Raw genomic sequence first — 12,366 nt, forward strand, 5'->3', positions numbered from 1 at the left:
CAGTGGCGTGTGGGGGGTCAGAGGGGGTCATCCCCCTCCCCTTGTCCACTAGGCAGCCCCCTGGAAGGTAGGCAAATTGCGTCGAATTCCCCATGTAAGTAGGCAAAAAGCATGCCCCCCCCTTTTCAACATTTCTGCGCACGCCACTGTTCGACACCGGTGTGTTAGCGGGGACTTTGACGCGCGCTGCTCTGCTGCTTGTTGGCGCGTGCCCACGCCAGGCTCAGTCCTGCCGGCCGATTCCGAACACTGCTTCTGTCTCTCTCGCACCTACACGGGATGCCCCATGAGTGCGAGAGAGACAGAGCGACGAAAGCAGTGCTCGGAATCAGGCTTACGCCCCACACGGCGTGGCCGCGTTGCCGCGAGTGCAGTTAGCTGGAGCGAGAATGAAAAGACAGCCTCAAGTTCACGGCCGGCCCCGTTCCAGCCGCTCCACAGTGGGCCAGAAGACCGGTGGAGGCGGCCAAAACTCTAGACGCGTTTTGAGCTCCAGAGTCGCTAAATCGGACTGGAACCGAACGTGTGACCCCACCAATGGATTGCTCGTTCGGAGAGCAATCCATTGGTGGGGTCACAAGTTCGGTTCGAGTCCCGTGACACGACTAGGAATCTCTCTGGACAGGAAACGGGTCCAATTTTAGAGAAGCAAGCTTCGGCGAGCGACCGTCATAAAACCCTCATTAAACCAACAAAAGGCGCGCGCCACGCGTTGGCACGCCATGGCACACCTTGCCACGCCATGCCTCCGTCCGCCCGCACCCGACTCCAACTTCGCGGCCGACTTTTTCGGTCTTCGGGAGTCGTTCGGGTCTCGTCGGCACCGACCGCGGTGGAGGGGATGGCTGCATGCTGCAGCTAGCTGCAGCGGGCCAGCACCCGAGTGCGGTCGTCGACGAGCCCCGAAGACGCTTTCGGGAGTCGTCCGCGAAGTCTCGGTTAGTCCAGGAAACCAAGAATATAAGGTGCCGCAACCTCGAACAAAATTGTATTGAGCTGATTTTTTCTGTGCGGGTAGAGCTCAATGCGCTGATTAACGTAATTTTTTTTTCCACGTTCTAGCCCTTGAGACTTTTATGCAAATTGAACACAAAGGGCGTAAGTGCACTGTTTTAGTTTCCGAGCCGCGGCGATCGCAGTTTTCATCCGATCGTCGCGGGATAGGACTCCAAATGACCAGAAAAGAATGCGGAACAAAATAGCAGTTGCACATTTTCCAAAAAACGTTTCCTTCTGCCTGATAAAGGGCGTTAAAGGCAAAATTTTAGGTGGCGTCACCGTTCAATTTTCAATCAACTCGCGCGCATTTTTGGGAAAACCGTCCTAGCTAAAATTTGCCCCGAGTGAACGCTGTGCGCCCAACCTTCCCCTGCAAGTCGCCGTTTTCTCCTTCTCTGTGAGACCACCCTGAGCCTGTCAAATCACCCTGGAATGAACCCCTGCAGCCTGCGCGCTGGCGGCGCGCCGCCCGCCGCCGCGCTGCTCCACTGCACCCCCCTCCACTCTCGGCCTCGGCCGCATCTGGAGGCAGGGTGTTGTCTCTCTCGCTCCCTTTGTAAACGCATTAGTGCGAGAACGGTACTGCATGCCTGCCGCTTCGGAGCCCGGCAGGGCGGCCGGCTCGGATGTTTACAACGCGCAATTCCTACTTCGCAGTTTTAGTAACCAAAACAAATATTATTGAAGGAGTGGTTTGTTGAGCTCGATAGAACGCGCCGCGCCCTACAACCTCGCTTTTCGTCCATATTTTTCGGAAGATTTCTTCCCCTTGTATCGAACGAAAGGGCCTTACCGCGTTCAAAGTCCTACACCGAAAACGGCGGCACTTAGAAATGCCGGAAAGAAGCCCAAACGACCGAAATGCATCAAGGAATCGTTTGACCATCCACCGATTCAGTTCAGTAAAATAATCAGGCAGTAATCCTTATTTCACTATTTTCTTTCATTGTTTTCTTCCCAACTTCCACCATACTATTGCGTGAAAATGGAGCTGAAATCACAAAATGCGTCCCGAGGAATCGTCAAGCGCTGGTGTTTCAGCTGAATGTGGGTATTTTCAGAATTCCGCTAAGTGCAACGGTTGCCGAGAAAAACTGTTTGAAAGGCAGCGGCGCACCCGGGCGCCGCCGCGCGAAGCCAGGCGGAGCGGCGGTCGCGCGCCCGGCGGACAAACCATCGCCACGTCGCTTGGGTGAGGAAATCGAAAAATCGGCCCCGAGGGAACGTCAAGCACCAGTCTTTTAGCTGCACGTAGGTGCTTTCGGATTTGAGCTAGGTCAAACGGTCAGGTAGAAAATTAAATCCTACTCAGGCTGAGCCGCTCAGTAGCGTGGCGCGCGCAATGAAGTGGCGCGGCACTGTTGGATCTGGACTAAAAATGGATTTACAACACAACCGTTTGACCTAGCTCAAATCCGAAAGCACCTACGTGCACCTAAAAGACTGGTGCTTGACGTTCCCTCGGGGCCAATTTTTCGATTTCCTCACCCAAGCGACGTGGCGATGGTTTGTCCGCCGGGCGCGCGACCGCCGCTCCGCCTGGCTTCGCGCGGCGGCGCCCGGGTGCGCCGCTGCCTTTCAAACAGTTTTTCTCGGCAACCGTTGCACTTAGCGGAATTCTGAAAATACCCACATTCAGCTGAAACACCAGCGCTTGACGATTCCTCGGGACGCATTTTGTGATTTCAGCTCCATTTTCACGCAATAGTATGGTGGAAGTTGGGAAGAAAACAATGAAAGAAAATAGTGAAATAAGGATTACTGCCTGATTATTTTACTGAACTGAATCGGTGGATGGTCAAACGATTCCTTGATGCATTTCGGTCGTTTGGGCTTCTTTCCGGCATTTCTAAGTGCCGCCGTTTTCGGTGTAGGACTTTGAACGCGGTAAGGCCCTTTCGTTCGATACAAGGGGAAGAAATCTTCCGAAAAATATGGACGAAAAGCGAGGTTGTAGGGCGCGGCGCGTTCTATCGAGCTCAACAAACCACTCCTTCAATAATATTTGTTTTGGTTACTAAAACTGCGAAGTAGGAATTGCGCGTTGTAAACATCCGAGCCGGCCGCCCTGCCGGGCTCCGAAGCGGCAGGCATGCAGTACCGTTCTCGCACTAATGCGTTTACAAAGGGAGCGAGAGAGACAACACCCTGCCTCCAGATGCGGCCGAGGCCGAGAGTGGAGGGGGGTGCAGTGGAGCAGCGCGGCGGCGGGCGGCGCGCCGCCAGCGCGCAGGCTGCAGGGGTTCATTCCAGGGTGATTTGACAGGCTCAGGGTGGTCTCACAGAGAAGGAGAAAACGGCGACTTGCAGGGGAAGGTTGGGCGCACAGCGTTCACTCGGGGCAAATTTTAGCTAGGACGGTTTTCCCAAAAATGCGCGCGAGTTGATTGAAAATTGAACGGTGACGCCACCTAAAATTTTGCCTTTAACGCCCTTTATCAGGCAGAAGGAAACGTTTTTTGGAAAATGTGCAACTGCTATTTTGTTCCGCATTCTTTTCTGGTCATTTGGAGTCCTATCCCGCGACGATCGGATGAAAACTGCGGTCGCCGCGGCTCGGAAACTAAAACAGTGCACTTACGCCCTTTGTGTTCAATTTGCATAAAAGTCTCAAGGGCTAGAACGTGGAAAAAAAAATTACGTTAATCAGCGCATTGAGCTCTACCCGCACAGAAAAAATCAGCTCAATACAATTTTGTTCGAGGTCAAAACCTAGGTTTCCTGGACTAGGTAGACTAGAGGCGGCAGGCAGGGCAGGCAGGGCAGGGCGTGGCAGACCTGCGTGCCCTGCGTGCCTTTTGTTGCGTTTATGAGGGTTTTATGACGGTCGATCGCCAAAGCTTGCTTCTCTAAGATTGGACCAAGGCATACGGCGCTTCCCGTCCAGAGAGATCCCTAGTCGTGTGTCCCGTGTAGCGACTCTGGAGCTCAAAACGCGTTTGGAGTCTTGGCCGCCTCCACCGGTCTTCTGGCCCACTGTGAGGCGGTGTCCTGCCCCACGCCCTGCCCCACCCCGCACCGCCATGGTCACGGGCGCGGCGCAGTTTGGCGTAACGGCTCGGCTCGGCCCGGCCCGGCCCACTCCGCTACGCCGCTACGTGTGACGCAAGCGGAGGCTGCGCTGGGAACGGAGCAGGGAACGACCAGCGGGAAGGGAACCACTGCACAGTGGGCCAGAAGACCGGTGGGGCGGAGGCGGCCAAAATCCTAGACGCGTTTTGAGCTCCAGAGTCGCTAAACGGGACTCGAACCGAACGTGTGACCCCACCAATGGATTGCTCGCTCAGAGAGCGAGGGAACTACTGGGAGCCACCTGGGTAGTGCCTATACCAGGTTGTGCCTACTAGGCAGTGCCTAGGCAACTCGCCGGGCTGATCGAGGGGGAAACGACTGAGAAATTTTGTGTACATCGGATAGGGATAACCCCGGATAACCCGCGGATTACCTCCGGATTGTATCGAAAAATTTCCAGGATTACCATTGGATTGCGCCGGATTACCCTGGATTACCTTCGAATTTCCCCGGATTACCCCGGATTACGTCAAAATTTTCCCGGATTACTTCGAAATTTCTGGTTATCCGGATAGCGGATAACCAATTTGCTGTACATCGGATAACCGAAGTCGTTTCCCCCTCGGGGCTGATGCAAACAAGCGGTAAAGTAGCGGGCAACGTTTCCAGGCCGTGGCGGGGAGGGGGGAGGGGAGGCCTCTGCCTGCTGCGACACTTTTAATTCAGTTTTTTCCCGCGCAATCGAGTGCTCGGCAAAACATCCGAGGGGCGTCGCTCTGTCTCTCTCGCACCTGTACGGGACGCCCCATGAGTGCGAGAGAGACAGGGCGACGACTGTCTTGGCCGCCGCGGCACTCGCGCCAAATGTCACCGGAACGGCGGTTGACGTGAACGTTAGAGCGAAGCGGCGACCGAGAAGCTTCGTCGCTCTGTCTCCCTCGCACTTGCGGGTCGTGGCGAACGGGTGCGAGAGAGACAGAGCGTCGAAAGCGAAGCGGCTGGGGGATAAATCAAGTCGTGGCGCCCTGGCTGCGGAGCGCTGTGGAGCGGTGCCGTCGCTCTGTCTCTCTCGCACCCGCACGGAACGCCGCACGGTGCGCCGCGTGCGAGAGAGACGGAGCGACGGAATAGTTCTCTCTACGTGCACTGCGTGCAGTCGATCAAGTCCAAGTGTGTCGTTAAACGGCCCCTGCGGGATTTATTTACAGTGCGGCAAAAAGTCAATGACAGTGTGGAAAGAAAGCGTGCTCTACACATTGCATCGCCACGCTCGCCGTTCGCGTGACGAAGACATCCCAAATTGACAACTGGTCCACGTTTCGTGCGCGGCGATGCACAGCGGGCCAGAAGACCAGTGACGCGTTTTAAGCTCCAGAGTCACTAAATGGGACTCGAACCGAACGTGTGACCCCACCAATGGATTGCTCGTTCGGAGAGGAATCCATTGGTGGGGTCACACGTTCGGTTCGAGTCCGATTTAGCGACTCTGGAGCTCAAAACGCGTCTAGATTTTTGCCCGCCCCAACCGGTCTTCTGGCCCACTGCGCTTTGCCGATGTGAGCTTCCCTCGTGCAACGAGTCGACGAACTTGCAGAAATGGGCTCCAAATTCCTCGTGGTGTTTGGCTTGGCCGGCATGTTGGCCCCGACTGTCGCTGAACTTGATATACTCCGCGCGTGCCCGGGCCCAGTGCACTGCAGTGTCGTGTCTCTCTCGCACCTACCGACACGGCACGCCCCGTGAGTGCGACGACTGCCGGCGGAGCAAGGGGCGGTGTTGACCTTTCCTCTAACCGCGCTAGCCTCGGCCGAGGCTCTGACCAAGGCCCCGGCCGGCCCCGCGGTGCACTCATCGTGTACCTACCGGTACTATACATACTTGCCGCGTTGCGCAATTTGCTAACGGGACGCTGGGCTCCGGGATTCATCTCTCTTGTCGGCGGTACCGGCCGGGCCGGGGAGTGGGGGGAGGACCGCTGCAGCTCCACTGGCGCCACGCCTCGCCACGCCGCGCCTTCCGCGCCCACGTGACGCACGGCAATCAGGACCATCCCCTCCCCCTCCCCTCCCCTCCTCACCTCTTTCCCCTGCCCTGCCCTCCTTCCCCTGCCTCCTTTCTTCCTCTCCCATCCCCTCCTTCCCCTCCCCTCCCCTCCCTCCCCTCCCCTCCTGTTCCGTTCCAGCCCGTCATTATGCAAACCGCAATTGATAGACAGACGGGCTGCTGGGGCACGCTCCATGCTGTACGATTTCGGAACGAGATATCGCTCGAACGGGACTTTGCGGGACTTTACTCTCGAACTGTTGCCGAGGCGGCGCGAGTGTCACGCGTCCGTCTGTCCGCCCGGCAGCCCTGTCAGTCAGGCAGGCAGTCTGTCAGCGCGCCAGCCTGTCTGTCTCACAGTTCGCCAGTCTGTCTGTCAGTTTGCCAGTCTGTCTGTCAGTTTGCCAGTCTGTCAGTTCGACAGCCTGTCAGTTCGAGAGTCTTCCCACCAGCAGGCTCACTCGTTTGTTTGTAAGTCGTCTGGTCATCTGTCCTTTTCTCAGATGAAAATCTGAGGAAGCCTTGCTTTTGCAAACTCGGAAATTCTGCCAGCACATCCAAATTTTCGTTCTCTTTTTGTTGCCTCCGTTTCTTTCCGGTTTTTCTCCCTATTGATAGTATTGAAGCGCATTTTCTGCCTTTTCAAGGGGGTTTCGTCTTCCGTGCTGCATGGCATAGCGGGGCACCGTGCCCCAGGTTTGGCTGCCTGCCTGCCTGGCTGCCTGCCTGCCTGGCTGCTTGCCTGGCTGCCTGCATGGCTGCCTGCCTGGCTGCCTGCATGGCTGCCCGCCTGGCTGCGCCATCCCGGAACTAGAGGTGTGCAGTGTTGTGCTGGCCCTGACAGTGAACAATGACGGTCCAAATGGGTCATGAGGACACGGCGCGCGCTGCTCACCCCCTCCCCTCCCTCCCCTCCCTTCCCCCTCCCCTCCCATTTCCCTCCATCAGCTCTAGCCGGTCCGGCCCTGCAGGCAACCGGATCACCTCCTTTTCCAGAGCGGCGGCCCGGCGGCCCCACGACGCGAGCGAGATGAAGAAGTGTAAGAAGAAAGGATAAAGGCGGAAGGTAGTCGTTTTGAACAAAATAAAACAAGTCGATTAAGTCGATTTCAACAAAAATAAGTCAATTTCAACAAAAATAATTCGATTTCATCAAAATCAAGTCGATTTTATCAAAAATAAGTCGATTTCAACAAAAATAAGTCCATTTCAACAAAAATAAGTAGATTTCAACAAAATTAAGTCGATTTCATGAAAATCAAGTCGATTTCAACAAAAATAAGTCGATTTAAAAAAGTATGTTGTGTGTGTGTGTTTTGCCCCGACCGGCGGTTTTTCCGCGCTTCCCTTGCTCGGCGGTTGGCAACACTGGCCGCGCCAGGCGGCTCCATCCTCATAGGAATTAGTAATGGCTTCAAAATTAACGGTCCCAATACGAGCCGAGTCGAGCCGAGCCGAGCGCAGTCGGGGCCGAGCCGCGCGTCGAGGTGGTTGTTTCGTTCTGATGATGGCATTTGGATAACTATCGAAACAACGGAACCGACTCGTCGGCCAATCTCGCGGTGCTCCGTCGGGGATATTCGCACGCCCCGCGCCACGACGGCCGGCACAATCACAGGGACCGTGTCGCTCTGTCTCTCTCGCACCCCTACGGGACGCCCCGTGAGTGCGAGAGAGACAGAGCGAGTCTGCTGGCGTCCCACAAATCCGCCGAATCCGCGATCCATATCAGCCGTCGATGACGGATGTTAGCGCATTGCACCGCGACGCGCGCGAGGCGAATCTTGGAAAGCGAAAGATCGTTCCTGAAATGTGTACAAGTTTAGTTTGTGACGAGCCGCATAGCGGGCCGTCTTAAGTGGCAGAAATGCCTAGGGTAGGCAGCCAGCTCCACGCACGTGCGCGCGGTTGGCCTATCCCCGTCTTGCAAGGCGCTCGGCTGCGCCACGCGACGGAACTTGGTCGGGTCGCGTCGGGTCCGGGTCGTGGTGTGCGGGAAGCTGGGACAGCCCGTCTGTGAACGGCGACCCGCACGGCTCCGGAGACACTTCTTGCCCGACGCAGTGTGAGTGCTTGTGTGTGTGTGTGTGTGTGTGTGTGTGTGTGTGTGTGTGTGTGTGTGTGTGTGTGTGTGTGTGTGTGTGTGTGTGTGTGTGTGTGTGTGTGTGTGTGTGTGTGTGTGTGTGTGTGTGTGTGTGTGTGTGTGTGTGTGTGTGTGTGTAGCGGTGCCCGACGGGTGCGTTCAAGTCTCTGGAGAGTGGAGAGACCCCCATCTCCAGCCTGGAAGTGTGAAAGAACTCGTCGACTGTGGATTTCTCATGTATAACAAACAGCACGATTTAAATCTGCGTTTTGTTGTGAGCCTGACTGCCGTACATTGTTCCTGAAAAAATCAGACAAAACTGTCACAAGAAACTGCTGCAAAAATTACAAAATTAGAAAAACGAAAAAATGTAAACAGAGAATATTTTACAACAATAACCATTGAAAGCATACAATTGATGAAATGATCGTTGAGAACAATTTGCACGAAAGCAAGCCGCTTGGCGTGGCTTAGCGCGTTCGTCTCCAGCCGTGGCCTCGGTTCAGCTAATCTGGGCGCTCCGTGCGACCGCGTGCGTGGGTACCGAGCGTCGGCCGGGCCTGGCCTAACCAGCCTAGCCCACTCCAGTTCAATAACCCGGGGCTCATACCACCGCAGCGCCCCGCCCCGCCCCTCCCCACCTCGCCCCGCCCTGCCACGCAACGTCGGGGCCCGCGCTAACACCGTCGTGCTGGTCCATCACGAACAGAACCGACTTGTTCCCGCCACGAGTTTAAATGTTTGCTCGTTGGGAGCGTTGAAGAAACCCCAGGCGGTCTTCTCGGCTAGAAGGGGAAGCTGCAGTCAGTCCGATGACGAAGGTCGAGGGTAAGACTACTGTGAGCTTGAAGGCGATGAGCCGCTACGCTCGCTGGGGGAGCTGCAGCCCCTCTTAAACGCTCGCTGGCCCAAACGCTGGCTCGATGAATTTGCAACAAACGCAAGAGAAGATGTCCAGAAAACCTAGCCGCAAACAACAGCCTTTTCACCATAACGGCGCGAGTGCGTTAAACTCTCTGTCTCGTCACACCCCAGTGAGTCAAGGCTATTAGCTTTGTTAGCCGGCGTGTGTTGGACAGTTAGCGGTACCACTGCCGACCCGACCCGATCAGTGCATGAGTACATCAGTGTGCCGTAATAACTTGTCATTCCGTTACGGCAGGCCGCGCGGGCCAGCCTGCCCGGCACGGCCAGGCACAGCCCGGCACAGCCAGCAGCGTGCTCCCCATCAGACGAGCTCCTCTGCCTGCCTGTCTGTCTGTCTGCCGGTGCGTCGCGCCTTGGTGCGAGAAGACCCCTCCTGATTGGCTGCCGGCGGGCGTAAAGGATTACGGAACACCAATCGGGTGCCGTTGTTCGGCGTGCCGCGCGAGCGCCGTCCAGGCCGCCCAGGCATGTGAGGTCATATTGTTTGGTGCGCCGGGGCCTTGGCCTCGGCTCTGCCTTGTCCGTCCGCCAGCGGCCAGTGGAATCTCACGGCTTGGTGATATCCATGTGTGATTCGCTCGTCGAAGTCACTCTCAGCGCAACTTAAACTTAACCTTTATTCAACCTTAACTTAATCTTAAATTCAACTTAACCTTAACTGAAACTTAACTTAACCTCAACCTTAACTGAAACTTAACTTAACCTTAAAGTAACATTAACTCCGACATCACCCACAATACAAAACCCGACCTCAAAAAATTCGATGGACAATGATTGTAGGAATGTGCAGGAAGAATGTGCATGATTTCTGCCGTACTTCCCACACATGTTGCCTAAAGCTACAGGCGTTTCTGCCACCTGAACGTGGGATGTGTTCAAACTCTGCACACAATGAATGTGGGAAGCTGTTCCTGCCTCGGGCCCGGCCAGCCGTGCATCGCCGTGCATCGATGAATCGAATCGATGAATCGATAGGCGGCGCGGTTCATTTGTCCGGCCGGCGCCTCTCCTCCGGCACGTCGTGATCCCCGTCGACCTGCTCCCGCTGCGCCGTGCCGCGCCGTGCCACTCCGGGATAACGGTTAAATAACAAAGTTGCCCAAAGTATGCTGGGGAGCCTGTGGCTGGCGGGGCTGGCGGGGCTGGCAGGCAGGCCGTGGCGTACGGCACAGCTAACGGCACACGGCCCCCACCACCGCGACGACGGCGACGCCCCCACCGCTCCCCCTTTCACCGCCTCGTCCTCTTTCGACAGCTGTTCGTCTCAGCAGCTGGGCTGCCTGGGCGCAGCAGGACGGCCGGAGAGAGAGAGAGAGAGAGAGAGAGAGAGAGAGAGAAAGAGAAGAGGAAGAAGACGAACGCCAACTGGGACGGGGATGACGAAATAATAATAATAATAATAATAATAATAATAATAATAATAATAATAATAATAATAATAATAATAATAATAATAATAATAATAATAATAATAATAATAATAAGAAGAAGAAGAAGAAGAAGAAGAAGAAGAAGAAGAAGAAGAAGAAGAAGAAGAAGAAGAAGAAGAAGAAAGAAGAAGAAAGAAGAAGAGTCGCCCAGCTAACAAGAGAGAGATTCATCAGGGACCGCCAATCCTCCTGTCGGGCTAGCCTCTCAAGTTCAAGTTCAAGTTCAAGCTGGAGAACTTAGCCACGCCAGCAGTGGCCTCCAGATAGGCACCTCACACGCCTCCGCCCAGCTGTGTTGCCTACCGTCGCGTTGCATGCGAGGTTGCACGGCCCGGGGGAACCGTTCGATTCACACCCTGCAGGGCACGGCCCGTGGCGTGGCGGCGTGGCCCCCTTTCCTCCGCAAAAGGTGTTACCGCTTTTGTGCGGCCGCCGCACAGTGGGCCAGAAGGCCGGCGGAGGCGGCCAAAACCCTAGACGCGTTTTGAGCTCCAGAGTCGCTACATGGGACCCAAACTTATCGTGTGACCCCACCAATGGATTCCTCGTTCGGAGAGCAATCCATTGGTGGGGTCACACGTTCGGTTCGAGTCCCACTTAGCGACACTGGAGCTCAAAACGCGTCTGGAGTTTTGTCCGCCTCCACCGGCCTTCTGGCCCACTGTGCGTGCGGGCTTTCGGCCTGGTGGGCGGACTGCGTGGACTGCGCGGACTGCGCACGCACCGTTGGGCCGCCCAGGGCAGGCCCAGGGTGGGGGTGTTGCCGCCGTGTTGGGGACGGCCGAGTATGTGGGTCAAAAAACTCCTCGCGCGACATCGTCGTGCTTGCTGTTACGTCGGCGGTACCCGAGCTGCGCTGCTTGCTGCCGCTCTGTCTCTCTCGCACCTGTGCTGGACGCCCCACGGGTGCGAGAGAGACAGACTGCGCTACGTCGGCAGCCCTGGCGTCACCGGCGCCACCAAGCCCCCCTTTGCTTTCGATTGGTCGATCGCTAACGGGCCGCCGAGGCCTTTGAAATTTCTACATTTAACGGGACGAGCCGCCTCGCCTGCGCCTCGCCTGCGCCTCGCCATCCCGCGGCCTGCCTGCATGGGCGTGGTGTGCTCCGGGCGGGGCGGGGCGGGGCGGGGCGGGGCGGGGCGGGGCGGGGCGGGCGGGGCGGGGCCCGCAGCGACGCGCCCGCTTTGGACCGCGGGTCTAAATGGCATCACATTCTTTCGGCTGAACGAGCGGGTGCCCAGGCTCGGGGCCTGGACAGCTGTTCGCCGTGGGCTTGGGCCGCAGCCTGGGAGGTTTTTGCACGATGTACAAAGTTGCGAAGAGAGCTTTTCGTGGCTCGCGAGGACGGAACGGTGCGGGCGCCACCCGTGCCGCCCTCGTCCTGAGGCTTACGCCCTATGAGTGCGAGAGAGAGGCCCGAGGCCCAGTGGGCTAGAAGACCGGTGGAGGCGGCCAAAACTCTAGACGCGTTTTGAGCTCCAGAGTCGCTAAAAGGGACTCGAACCGAACGTGTGACCCCACCAATGGATTGCTCTTTGAATGAGGAATCCATTGGTGGGGTTACATGTTCGGTTCGAGCCCCATTTAGCGACTCTGGAGCTCAAAACAGTTTTGTCCGCCTCCACCGGTCTTCTGGCCCACTGCGCGAGGGAGCCCTGTGCTGGACCCACTCTACAGGTTCCCTTCCCTGTTTGGGCCGCAGAGGCAGGGCGGCAGGGCGGCAGGAGAAAGCTCCGGCCGCATCTAGGACGTGCCCCCCCCCCCCCCCCCCTTGGGGCCTTCGGGCCGTCGGGTCGCTTGTCCTCCGCTCTCCGCCTTCTTCTCCACCGACTCCGTTACTTTTCTTTTATAATCGTGCGAATGTGTTACAT

The sequence above is a fragment of the Thrips palmi genome, unplaced genomic scaffold (genome assembly GCF_012932325.1).
Source record: "Thrips palmi isolate BJ-2018 unplaced genomic scaffold, TpBJ-2018v1 HiC_scaffold_18, whole genome shotgun sequence".
Lineage (NCBI taxonomy): Eukaryota > Metazoa > Arthropoda > Insecta > Thysanoptera > Thripidae > Thrips > Thrips palmi.